Genomic DNA, 13,357 nt, shown 5'->3' on the forward strand with positions numbered 1-13,357 from the left:
TCTGAAATGACGCCACACAGTACTGCAACTTTATTCACAACATATCATGCAATAGTGTCTCTTTTTCTCGTTACATCATATGATAGTACCACATTACTCCTCAAAGTATTCCCACTTATTCACATTGCATCACATCATATTGCTCTTTGTTCACATTAGACCACACAGTAGTGCCCTTGCTACAGTATATGTTACACAACAAAGTACTGTATACACATAATGCTGCACATTAGTAATGCATTTTGTATGCACAGAATATACTGTAGGCATGCTGCATATCATATTAATCAGCAGAAGCTGCTTGTGCCCCTGGGCATTTGGCAAGTATGCCTATGCCTAGGGCAGGCTCAGACTGGAGATCAGTACGTAATCCCGCTGGACGGGATCCCGGCAGTCAAAATACAGACGCCGGAATCCCGACCACACAATCCCGACAGGGGCGGCGAGCGGAAAGCAGCCCCTTGCATGCTTGCTTCGCTCGCCACGCGGTGGGCACGGTGCCTCGCTACGCTCTACACACTATTATATCAGTAGTCAGGAAACGCAGCATGCATTTGTGTAGTGAAGAGGGTGAAAAAGGAGAGAAAGTACAGTTTGTACTGTAAGGTTATGTCAGAGGGTGTGAAGATGATCAGCTCAGTGTTATACATGTTACAGTAAGTTAGAATACAGTACAGTGCATTATGTATTTCTATTTTATTACCAGGTGTCTCCTCCACTGGTTGGCGACGGACTGTAAAAAGATAAAATACAGTTAGTCATATCAGTTGGACTTAAAGTAATGTTGGAGAAAAAAAATACTGTAATTGCAGTACCAACTATTGCTACTGTACAGTATATTTATTTACCAAAATGGTATTCTGGCTCGTCGTCTGTGGGTAAAAGAGAAGAATATTATAAGATACAGTATACAGTAAAAAGTATAGTAATAGTAAACTAGTGTCCAGGCCTAGTGACAGGTGGGTAAAAAAAAGGTATGCTTGTGACAGGCATGGTGATTCCAAGGGACCCCACCGAGACCATCAGAAAATTTGTGAGTGGCCCGTATGCCGGTGATTATGACTAGACTAAGGTAGCAACTCTTTTTTGCTTTGAATTATGCATACTGTACAGTACTGTACTGTATGTGCATATTGTACAGTACACTTAAAATATTTAGCAGTTACTGTAGTGGTAATTTGTAGTGGCAAATATGAGAATTCTAACTACAGTATATGAAGATACTTCTCTGACAATTACAAATATTACCTACTGTACTGCATTATCGTCTGTAAGTGTAACTACTGTAGATAAATGTTAATGTGGAATGTGATTGGTTGCTACTGTATTTGCAATATCACCAGTTCAAACAAAAACAATCATCTAAAGTCCCCCATCCACTATTCCGATTTGTGCAATTTTTATCCGATTTCTACGCATTTTCCAGAAAAATCTGATGAAAAGTGCTACTCTGGTGGAATCAAATCAATGTCAGTGATAATTCTTACCACTAAATGCCGCCTCATCGTATTCATCATCCTCCTCGGCGGCCTGTTCCAGTGTAGGAACTATGAAAAAACATTAATGAGAAAAAAAAGGTTCATTCCAGGAAATACACTACTTTACACCTAACCGCTAGAATCCTGACTGCTGGTCATGCAAACCCAACCCATTGGTTTAACACAATGTACAGTACAGTACAATACTTTAGTTTACTTACCAAGTTGGGGAGAGGGCTTTTTCTCCCCTTCCTCATCACTGTCAATAATTACTGAGTGGAAAATAAAAAAATATTATAAACAAAATACAGTAGAGTACAGTTACTACAAAATTGCACAGTAGTACAGTGCTACAGGAGGCAGAGATATATTCATAATACAGTAGGAGCAGAATGACTGTCCAGTGGTAGGGGACATACAGTACTGTACTGTGCCTGTATTTAACTCGTGTTGGAGGAGAGGCGATTTCGCACACAGAGGCGAAAAGGGGTCTTCACAGTGAGGGAAATACTGTACAGTACATGTTTGGAATTCCCTGCCTGAAAAGTAATAAAAGTGGACTTGGTCAATACTTTTAAGAATGGGCTTGAGAAAATCCTACTGTACTTACTATACTCCTCCGGCTCAGAGTCCACGTACAGGTAAGTGACATCTGTGTTGAATATAAAAAAAACAAAAAGAAAAGTCAATGGGATTTCTGCAATCAGGATACCGCTGTCGGTCACTTGACTGCTGGAATCCTGACCACTGGTCACGCAAACCCAAGCCATTGGTACTGTTAATAAATCAATGAATGTAGAATGTAGAGTACTGTACAGTAGATTACAATTCTTACCAGGCTGGCCTGAAGGCTCCCCCATTTCCTCCTCCTCCTCCTCGGTATCAATAACGAGGCGGTCTGTGTGTACAAGATAACAAGTATTGTAAAATAAAAAAATTACAGTAATACTGTAGGAAACTAGTGTGTCTGTAACAAAAATAATGATTACCACTTCCAGAGCTCTGCTGGTCAGACGGTGTTGGTGGTGGTGGTGGTGGTGGTACTGTGAGAAAAAACAACAGTGCTGTAAGTGAAGCTGTCAATTTGTAACATGTACTATACAGTATCCAGGACACATGTACAGTAGTGTAACGATGACAGTCACACCAGAATTCTCGTTACACAATACCTGGCAGCGCAGCAGGTGGTGGTGGTGGTGGTGGTGGTGGTGTTGTTGGTACTGTGGGAAAAAAAATAACAGTACTGTAAGTGAAGCTGTCAATTGGAAACATGTACTGTACAGTATCCAGGACACATGTACAGTAGTGTAACAACGATGACAGTAGCACCAGAATTCTCGTTACACAATACCTGGCAGCGCAGCAGGTGGTGGTGGTGGTGGTGGTGGTGTTGTTGGTACTGTGGGAAAAAAAATAACAGTACTGTAAGTGAAGCTGTCAATTGGAAACATGTACTGTACAGTATCCAGGACACATGTACAGTAGTGTAACAACGATGACAGTAGCACCAGAATTCTCGTTACACAATACCTGGCAGCGCAGCAGGTGGTGGTGGTGGTGGTGGTGGTGGTGTTGTTGGTACTGTGGGAAAAAAAATAACAGTACTGTAAGTGAAGCTGTCAATTGGAAACATGTACTGTACAGTATCCAGGACACATGTACAGTAGTGTAACGATGACAGTCACACCAGAATTCTCGTTACACAATACCTGGCAGCGCAGCAGGTGGTGGTGGTGGTGGTGGTGGTGTTGGTACTGTGGGAAAAAAAATAACAGTACTGTAAGTGAAGCTGTCAATTGGAAACATGTACTGTACAGTATCCAGGACACATGTACAGTAGTGTAACAACGATGACAGTAGCACCAGAATTCTCGTTACACAATACCTGGCAGCGCAGCAGGTGGTGGTGGTGGTGGTGGTGGTGGTGGTGGTGGTGGTACTGTGGGAAAAAAAGTAACAGTACTGTAAGTGAAGCTGTCAATTTGAAACATGTACTGTACAGTATCCAGGACCAAAAAGGGGTCCGGCCAATAAACAATCTGCATCAGAGAAGCAAGATACAGTATGCTTAAAGTATACAGTACTATATACTAGATCGCCAACAAACGTAAATTAACAAACAACTATCACTGGAATTGACCATCCTCATCCCGTAGCGAAGCACGGGTATTCAGCTATCTACAATGTTATTTATACTTTGTGTTTAATATTTACATTTAGTTTTGTAAACAGACATTCTTAACATTAACGGATTGCAGCGAGTTATCTGTGATGGTCAGGACAGGGGGTTGGGACTATAGAAATCACTATGTACTGTACACTACTGTATTTGACAATACTTACCAGCTTGGCGGCGCCTGTCCCGCCTCCTGTGACGTCGTGCTACCAGCCCTGTAAAAATATATATATACACAGTATAATGGCAGCATACTGTACAGCCAATGAAATTCAACATTGACAGCATCTTTATGACATCACAATAAATGGAATTGTTCATTCTAGTACCCTGCACCTAATCACTCAGGAGGGCATAGTGTACTGTACTGTCTTCAAAACTTAAGGGGCACATTTCTAAATGTGACATACAGTACAGTACACTTACAGTATCGCTACAGTACAGTAGGTCCAGGGTATTAGACAGAACACTACCTTTATAGACATTGTAACACACATAAGCATTGCCCTTATAAACATTATGACACACATCAGCATGCAGCCCTCCCACCCTTAACCATCTCAGTACTGTTCATTACATTACAAATTGATTTCATGACAGATGATGCAGTACTCACCTGAATTCATCTTATTCACGTCATGTCACAGTAGTGCAGTTTATTCACGTCACAGTACTGTCCTTGATTCACGTTGTGTCACACAGTAGAGCACCGTATTCACGTCACAGTACTGTCCTTGATTCACGTTGTGTCACACAGTAGAGCACCGTATTCACGTCACAGTACTGTCCTTGATTCACGTTGTGTCACACAGTAGAGCACCTTATTCACGTTACTGTACTGTACGTCACAGTAGTGCAGTAGTATATCCACATTACGTCACAAAGTAGAGATCTGCCACAGTCATGAACCTTATAACACATTATGCAAGAGTAATGCACGTCAGAACACATTAGGCCACTGTAACATCCCTTAGAATAATTTCTGCCAAAGTAACATCCCTTAGAACACTGTACTATCTGAAACACAAATTTCTGCACACTGCACGACACACTGCAATTAAACCACACAATGCACTGCACGACTGCATAGTGTATGCACTGCGTGATATGACAAACTGCACATTTCCCTGCAAAATATGATACAATGTACACTACACAAAAAACTGCAATTACCACATGTGTATTAGAGATGAGCGGGTTCGGTTTCTCTGAAACCGAACCCGCACGAACTTCATGTTTTTTTCACGGGTCCGAGCAGACTCGGATCCTCCCGCCTTGCTCGGTTAACCCGAGCGCGCCCGAACGTCATCATGACGCTGTCGGATTCTCGCGAGACTCGGATTCTATATAAGGAGCCGCGCGTCGCCGCCATTTTCACACGTGCATTGAGATTGATAGGGAGAGGACGTGGCTGGCGTCCTCTCCATTAGAAATTAGATTAGAAGAGAGAGAGAGATTGTGCAGAGTCAGACAGAGTTTACCACAGTGACCAGTGCAGTTGTTGTTAGTTAACTTTTATTTATTTTAATATAATATATCCGTTCTCTGCTATATCCGTTCTCTGCCTGAAAAAAAACGATACACAGCAGCAGCCAGTCACACAGTGTGACTCAGTCTGTGTGCACTCAGCTCAGCCCAGTGTGCTGCACATCAATGTATAAAAGGCAAAGCTTATAATAATTGTGGGGGAGACTGGGGAGCACTGCAGGTTGTTATAGCAGGAGCCCCCAGGAGTACATAATATTATATTAATTTAAAATTAAACAGTGCACACTTTTGCTGCAGGAGTGCCACTGCCAGTGTGACTAGTGGTGACCAGTGCCTGACCACCAGTATAGTAGTATATTGTTGTATGTATTGTATACTATCTCTTTATCAACCAGTCTATATTAGCAGCAGACACAGTACAGTGCGGTAGTTCACGGCTGTGGCTACCTCTGTGTCGGCAGTCGGAACTCGGCAGGCAGTCCGTCCATCCATAATTGTATTACAATATATACCACCTAACCGTGGTATTTTTTTTTCTTTCTTTATACCGTCGTCATAGTGTCATACTAGTTGTTACGAGTATACTACTATCTCTTTATCAACCAGTGTACAGTGCGGTAGTTCACGGCTGTGGCTACCTCTGTGTCGGCAGTCGGCAGGCAGTCCGTCCATCCATAATTGTATTATTATTATAATATATACCACCTAACCGTGGTTTTTTTTTCATTCTTTATACCGTCATAGTGTCATACTAGTTGTTACGAGTATACTACTATCTCTTTATCAACCAGTGTACAGTGCGGTAGTTCACGGCTGTGGCTACCTCTGTGTCGGCAGTCGGCAGGCAGTCCGTCCATCCATAATTGTATTATTATTATAATATATACCACCTAACTGTGGTATTTTTTTTTCTTTCTTTATACCGTCGTCATAGTGTCATACTAGTTGTTACGAGTATACTACTATCTCTTTATCAACCAGTGTACAGTGCGGTAGTTCACGGCTGTGGCTACCTCTGTGTCGGCAGTCGGCAGGCAGTCCGTCCATCCATAATTGTATTATTATTATAATATATACCACCTAACCGTGGTTTTTTTTTCATTCTTTATACCGTCGTCATAGTGTCATACTAGTTGTTACGAGTATACTACTATCTCTTTATCAACCAGTGTACAGTGCGGTAGTTCACGGCTGTGGCTACCTCTGTGTCGGAACTCGGCAGGCAGTCCGTCCATCCATAATTGTATTATTATTATAATATATACCACCTAACCGTGGTTTTTTTTTCATTCTTTATACCGTCGTCATAGTGTCATACTAGTTGTTACGAGTATACTACTATCTCTTTATCAACCAGTGTACAGTGCGGTAGTTCACGGCTGTGGCTACCTCTGTGTCGGCAGTCGGCAGGCAGTCCGTCCATCCATAATTGTATTATTATTATAATATATACCACCTAACCGTGGTTTTTTTTTCATTCTTTATACCGTCGTCATAGTGTCATACTAGTTGTTACGAGTATACTACTATCTCTTTATCAACCAGTGTACAGTGCGGTAGTTCACGGCTGTGGCTACCTCTGTGTCGGCAGTCGGCAGGCAGTCCGTCCATCCATAATTGTATTATTATTATAATATATACCACCTAACCGTGGTTTTTTTTTCATTCTTTATACCGTCGTCATAGTGTCATACTAGTTGTTACGAGTATACTACTATCTCTTTATCAACCAGTGTACAGTGCGGTAGTTCACGGCTGTGGCTACCTCTGTGTCGGCAGTCGGCAGGCAGTCCGTCCATCCATAATTGTATTATTATTATAATATATACCACCTAACCGTTGTTTTTTTTTCATTCTTTATACCGTCGTCATAGTGTCATACTAGTTGTTACGAGTATACTACTATCTCTTTATCAACCAGTGTACAGTGCGGTAGTTCACGGCTGTGGCTACCTCTGTGTCGGCAGTCGGCAGGCAGTCCGTCCATCCATAATTGTATTATTATTATAATATATACCACCTAACCGTGGTTTTTTTTTCATTCTTTATACCGTCGTCATAGTGTCATACTAGTTGTTACGAGTATACTACTATCTCTTTATCAACCAGTGTACAGTGCGGTAGTTCACGGCTGTGGCTACCTCTGTGTCGGCAGTCGGCAGGCAGTCCGTCCATCCATAATTGTATTATTATTATAATATATACCACCTAACCGTGGTTTTTTTTTCATTCTTTATACCGTCGTCATAGTGTCATACTAGTTGTTACGAGTATACTACTATCTCTTTATCAACCAGTGTACAGTGCGGTAGTTCACGGCTGTGGCTACCTCTGTGTCGGCAGTCGGCAGGCAGTCCGTCCATCCATAATTGTATTATTATTATAATATATACCACCTAACCGTGGTTTTTTTTTCATTCTTTATACCGTCGTCATAGTGTCATACTAGTTGTTACGAGTATACTACTATCTCTTTATCAACCAGTGTACAGTGCGGTAGTTCACGGCTGTGGCTACCTCTGTGTCGGAACTCGGCAGGCAGTCCGTCCATCCATAATTGTATTATATACCACCTAACCGTGGTTTTTTTATACCACCTAACCGTGGCAGTCCGTCCATAATTGTATACTAGTATCCAATCCATCCATCTCCATTGTTTACCTGAGGTGCCTTTTAGTTCTGCCTATAAAATATGGAGAACAAAAAAGTTGAGGTTCCAAAATTAGGGAAAGATCAAGATCCACTTCCACCTCGTGCTGAAGCTGCTGCCACTAGTCATGGCCGAGACGATGAAATGCCAGCAACGTCGTCTGCCAAGGCCGATGCCCAATGTCATAGTACAGAGCATGTCAAATCCAAAACACCAAATATCAGAAAAAAAAGGACTCCAAAACCTAAAATAAAATTGTCGGAGGAGAAGCGTAAACTTGCCAATATGCCATTTACCACACGGAGTGGCAAGGAACGGCTGAGGCCCTGGCCTATGTTCATGGCTAGTGGTTCAGCTTCACATGAGGATGGAAGCACTCAGCCTCTCGCTAGAAAAATGAAAAGACTCAAGCTGGCAAAAGCAGCACAGCAAAGAACTGTGCATTCTTCGAAATCCCAAATCCGAATTCCGAGCCCACCCGCTGGCGGTGATGCAGGGCAGTCTGGAGCGACTGCTGATGCTGACATCTGGTCCGGACTGAAGGACCTGACAACCATTACGGACATGTCGTCTACTGTCACTGCATATGATTCTCTCACCATTGATAGAATGGTGGAGGATTATATGAGTGACCGCATCCAAGTAGGCACGTCACACAGTCCGTACTTATACTGGCAGGAAAAAGAGGCAATTTGGAGGCCCTTGCACAAACTGGCTTTATTCTACCTAAGTTGCCCTCCCACAAGTGTGTACTCCGAAAGAGTGTTTAGTGCCGCCGCTCACCTTGTCAGCAATCGGCGTACGAGGTTACATCCAGAAAATGTGGAGAAGATGATGTTCATTAAAATGAATTATAATCAATTCCTCCGCGGAGACATTGACCAGCAGCAATTGCCTCCACAAAGTACACAGGGAGCTGACATGGTGGATTCCAGTGGGGACGAATTGATAATCTGTGAGGAGGGGGATGTACACGGTGATATATCGGAGGATGATGATGAGGTGGACATCTTGCCTCTGTAGAGCCAGTTTGTGCAAGGAGAGATTAATTGCTTCTTTTTTGGTGGGGGTCCAAACCAACCCGTCATTTCAGTCACAGTCGTGTGGCAGACCCTGTCACTGAAATGATGGGTTGGTTAAAGTGTGCATGTCCTGTTTTGTTTATACAACATAAGGGTGGGTGGGAAGGGCCCAAGGACAATTCCATCTTGCACCTCTTTTTTCTTTTATTTTTCTTTGCGTCATGTGCTGTTTGGGGAGGGTTTTTTGGAAGGGACATCCTGCGTGACACTGCAGTGCCACTCCTAGATGGGCCCGGTGTTTGTGTCGGCCACTAGGGTCGCTTATCTTTCTCACACAGTCAGCTACCTCATTGCGCCTCTTTTTTTCTTTGCGTCATGTGCTGTTTGGGGAGGGTTTTTTGGAAGGGACATCCTGCGTGACACTGCAGTGCCACTCCTAGATGGGCCCGGTGTTTGTGTCGGCCACTAGGGTCGCTTATCTTTCTCACACAGTCAGCTACCTCATTGCGCCTCTTTTTTTCTTTGCGTCATGTGCTGTTTGGGGAGGGTTTTTTGGAAGGGACATCCTGCGTGACACTGCAGTGCCACTCCTAGATGGGCCAGGTGTTTGTGTCGGCCACTAGGGTCGCTAATCTTACTCACACAGCTACCTCATTGCGCCTCTTTTTTTCTTTGCGTCATGTGCTGTTTGGGGAGGGTTTTTTGGAAGGGACATCCTGCGTGACACTGCAGTGCCACTCCTAGATGGGCCCGGTGTTTGTGTCGGCCACTAGGGTCGCTTATCTTTCTCACACAGTCAGCTACCTCATTGCGCCTCTTTTTTTCTTTGCGTCATGTGCTGTTTGGGGAGGGTTTTTTGGAAGGGACATCCTGCGTGACACTGCAGTGCCACTCCTAGATGGGCCCGGTGTTTGTGTCGGCCACTAGGGTCGCTAATCTTACTCACACAGCTACCTCATTGCGCCTCTTTTTTTCTTTGCGTCATGTGCTGTTTGGGGAGGGTTTTTTGGAAGGGACATCCTGCGTGACACTGCAGTGCCACTCCTAGATGGGCCCGGTGTTTGTGTCGGCCACTAGGGTCGCTGAGCTTAGTCATCCAGCGACCTTGGTGCAAATTTTAGGACTAAAAATAATATTGTGAGGTGTAAGGTGTTCAGAATAGACTGAAAATGAGTGTTAATTATGGTTATTGAGGTTAATAATACTATGGGATCAAAATGACCCCCAAGTTCAATGTTTTAAGATGTTTTTTAGGGTTTTTTGAAAAAACCACCCGAATCCAAAACACACCCGAATCCGACAAAAAAAATTCGGTGAGGTTTTGCCAAAACGCGGTCGAACCCAAAACACGGCCGCGGAACCGAACCCAAAACCAAAACACAAAACCCGAAAAATTTCAGGCGCTCATCTCTAATGTGTATACAGTACACTGCACGACAGTGCTGGCCCTAGCCAGATACAGATACAGCCGCAGTCACGCAAAATATAGGCATGCCGCATATCATTTTAATCAGCAGAAGCTGCTGGTGCCCCTAAGCATAGCAAATGCCCTAGGCATTTGCCTACTGTAGTTTGCCTATGCCTAAGGCCGGCTCTGCTGCACGATGTGATTCACTATGCATTACACTCACTGCACAATACCATATACTGAATGTACACTGCATGACACGCTGCAATTATGCAGCACGATACACTGTGATACATTGCATATACTGTACACTGCATGATACTGTACACTGCACAATCGTAGACCACGTGGATTGTAAAGAACTACTGTATATATACACAAGTTTAAAAAAATAACAATTGTTTTTGTAAAACGCATGTCGATCTTTTTCCATGTCAACTTAACGACCATGTCAACCTACAGTAACTGGTGTCAACCAATTTCAAAAGCCGCACCATCTAGGTCCACGCCAAAAAACAAATTGACCTTTTGACCCGGGTTAATGTTTGGTCCTTGTTTAACCATTTGTTTACCACAAATACTGTACAGTGCTATATAGACCGGATACCTGCTGCTACAGCAGCCCCTGCTATAATGTACTGTACCTGTAACTACAGTAACTTAAAGTACAGTAATCTACAGTAATGTACTGTACTTACAATCCCTTATGGCCTGCAGGCGTCGTGGGGTCCTCCTCACGAGGTCACTCCATCTCCTCTGGAGAGACCTCACCGTTCTCCTCCGGTTGTAGGTCCGGAGGATATCCCTGCTGGCCCTCCTATATGACCTAACCTTCTCCTCGTTGCTGGCGAGAGTTCTGTCCCGCCAGCGAACGAGGAGACGCAGCTCACCCAGAGCATAGGGACGGTCCCGTACAGCAGCCATGACCGTCCTTATGCTCAATGAGCGTCTCAGACGTCGTGCGCCTCAGACGTCGTGCGTCTCAGACGTCGTGCGGTCCAGGCATTCAACGTACAGTACTGTAGTTACTGTACTTTGTGACAGTTTCCCTTAGTTTTAAATATGCCCTTTCTTTGACCACAGTATTTTCCACTGTCTTGCCCTACGCCCTTCCCTCCTGGGAGCCTTCACAGGTCTTATGCAATACACAAATACCGAAGATGCACAGTCCGTCAGAATACACTCATTTCATTCCCGCTGTTTAGGTGCATTTAGCGTAAAGAATCGCTCCTGCAGATGTACTTTGATTTATGTGAAATCTGTGTGCATCCTTCCATTGACTGTCTTACAGTGTAAATAAAATAATACAGTGCATTATTACAGAAAAAAAAAAAAAAAGAAAGAAAGAAAGCACATCAGGTCTCGAACCCTGGACCCCCAGCGAGGGAGGTGGGAGCCTTCACCCCTAGCCCACGACGCCTCATGAGAGATTTCCAATTTCATGTGTGAAAGTACTGCAAACAGCGGCCGGCCCCCGCCCCATTGCTGTTGGTTTATGCCTTAGAGGACTCGGACGCTCGCATTTGTAAAGCACGGTGTTTTCCTCCGCCTCCGGCTAGCCTGTTGCCCTTCCCCCATGGGAGCCTGCACAGATCATGCAGTAGACAGGGAGGGAATGCAAATGCTGGTCATGTGCAATACACAAACGCCCACTGTAGTACTGTTTTGCTCACTTACAGTACTGTACTGTAGGTTGCATTTAGCGTAAAGAATCGCTCCTGCAGATGTACTTTGATTTACTGTATGTGAAACCTGTGTGCATCCTTCCATTGGATGTACTGTATTGGAGAGAAATTTTTTTTTTTTAAAGTGAATGTCACGGGAACACATTAAAAATAAGGTTGGCACTTCCTTCCCATTGGTGTTGGTTTACAGTATGCCGTAGTGTACTCGGACGCTCATGTAATTGCATTTCAAAGGCACAGTATTTTCCATCGTCTCCCCCCTACCCCCATCGCCCTTCCCCCCTGGGGGCCTGCACAGGGAGGAAATTCAGGTCCTGTGCAATACACAAACGCTGAAGATCTACAGTACTGTTTTGCTCAGTTGGTAGCGTCAGAATACACTCATTTCATTCCCGCTGTTTAGGTGCATTTAGCGTAAAGAATCGCTCCTGCAGATGTACTTTGATTTATGTGAAATCTGTGTGCATCCTTCCATTGACTGTCTTACAGTGTAAATAAAATAATACAGTGCATTATTACAGAAAAAAAAAAAAAAAGAAAGAAAGCACATCAGGTCTCGAACCCTGGACCCCCAGCGAGGGAGGTGGGAGCCTTCACCCCTAGCCCACGACGCCTCATGAGAGATTTCCAATTTCATGTGTGAAAGTACTGCAAACAGCGGCCGGCCCCCGCCCCATTGCTGTTGGTTTATGCCTTAGAGGACTCGGACGCTCGCATTTGTAAAGCACGGTGTTTTCCTCCGCCTCCGGCTAGCCTGTTGCCCTTCCCCCATGGGAGCCTGCACAGATCATGCAGTAGACAGGGAGGGAATGCAAATGCTGGTCATGTGCAATACACAAACGCCCACTGTAGTACTGTTTTGCTCACTTACAGTACTGTACTGTAGGTTGCATTTAGCGTAAAGAATCGCTCCTGCAGATGTACTTTGATTTACTGTATGTGAAACCTGTGTGCATCCTTCCATTGGATGTACTGTATTGGAGAGAAATTTTTTTTTTTTAAAGTGAATGTCACGGGAACACATTAAAAATAAGGTTGGCACTTCCTTCCCATTGGTGTTGGTTTACAGTATGCCGTAGTGTACTCGGACGCTCATGTAATTGCATTTCAAAGGCACAGTATTTTCCATCGTCTCCCCCCTACCCCCATCGCCCTTCCCCCATGGGGGCCTGCACAGGGAGGAAATTCAGGTCCTGTGCAATACACAAACGCTGAAGATCTACAGTACTGTTTTGCTCAGTTGGTAGCGTCAGAATACACTCATTTCATTCCCGCTGTTTAGGTGCATTTAGCGTAAAGAATCGCTCCTGCAGATGTACTTTGATTTATGTGAAATCTGTGTGCATCCTTCCATTGACTGTCTTACAGTGTAAATAAAATAATACAGTGCATTATTACAGAAAAAAAAAAAAAAAGAAAGAAAGATAGCACATCAGGTCTCGAACCCTGG

This window comes from Pseudophryne corroboree, chromosome 1 (assembly GCF_028390025.1).
Source record: "Pseudophryne corroboree isolate aPseCor3 chromosome 1, aPseCor3.hap2, whole genome shotgun sequence".
NCBI classification, from domain to species: domain Eukaryota; kingdom Metazoa; phylum Chordata; class Amphibia; order Anura; family Myobatrachidae; genus Pseudophryne; species Pseudophryne corroboree.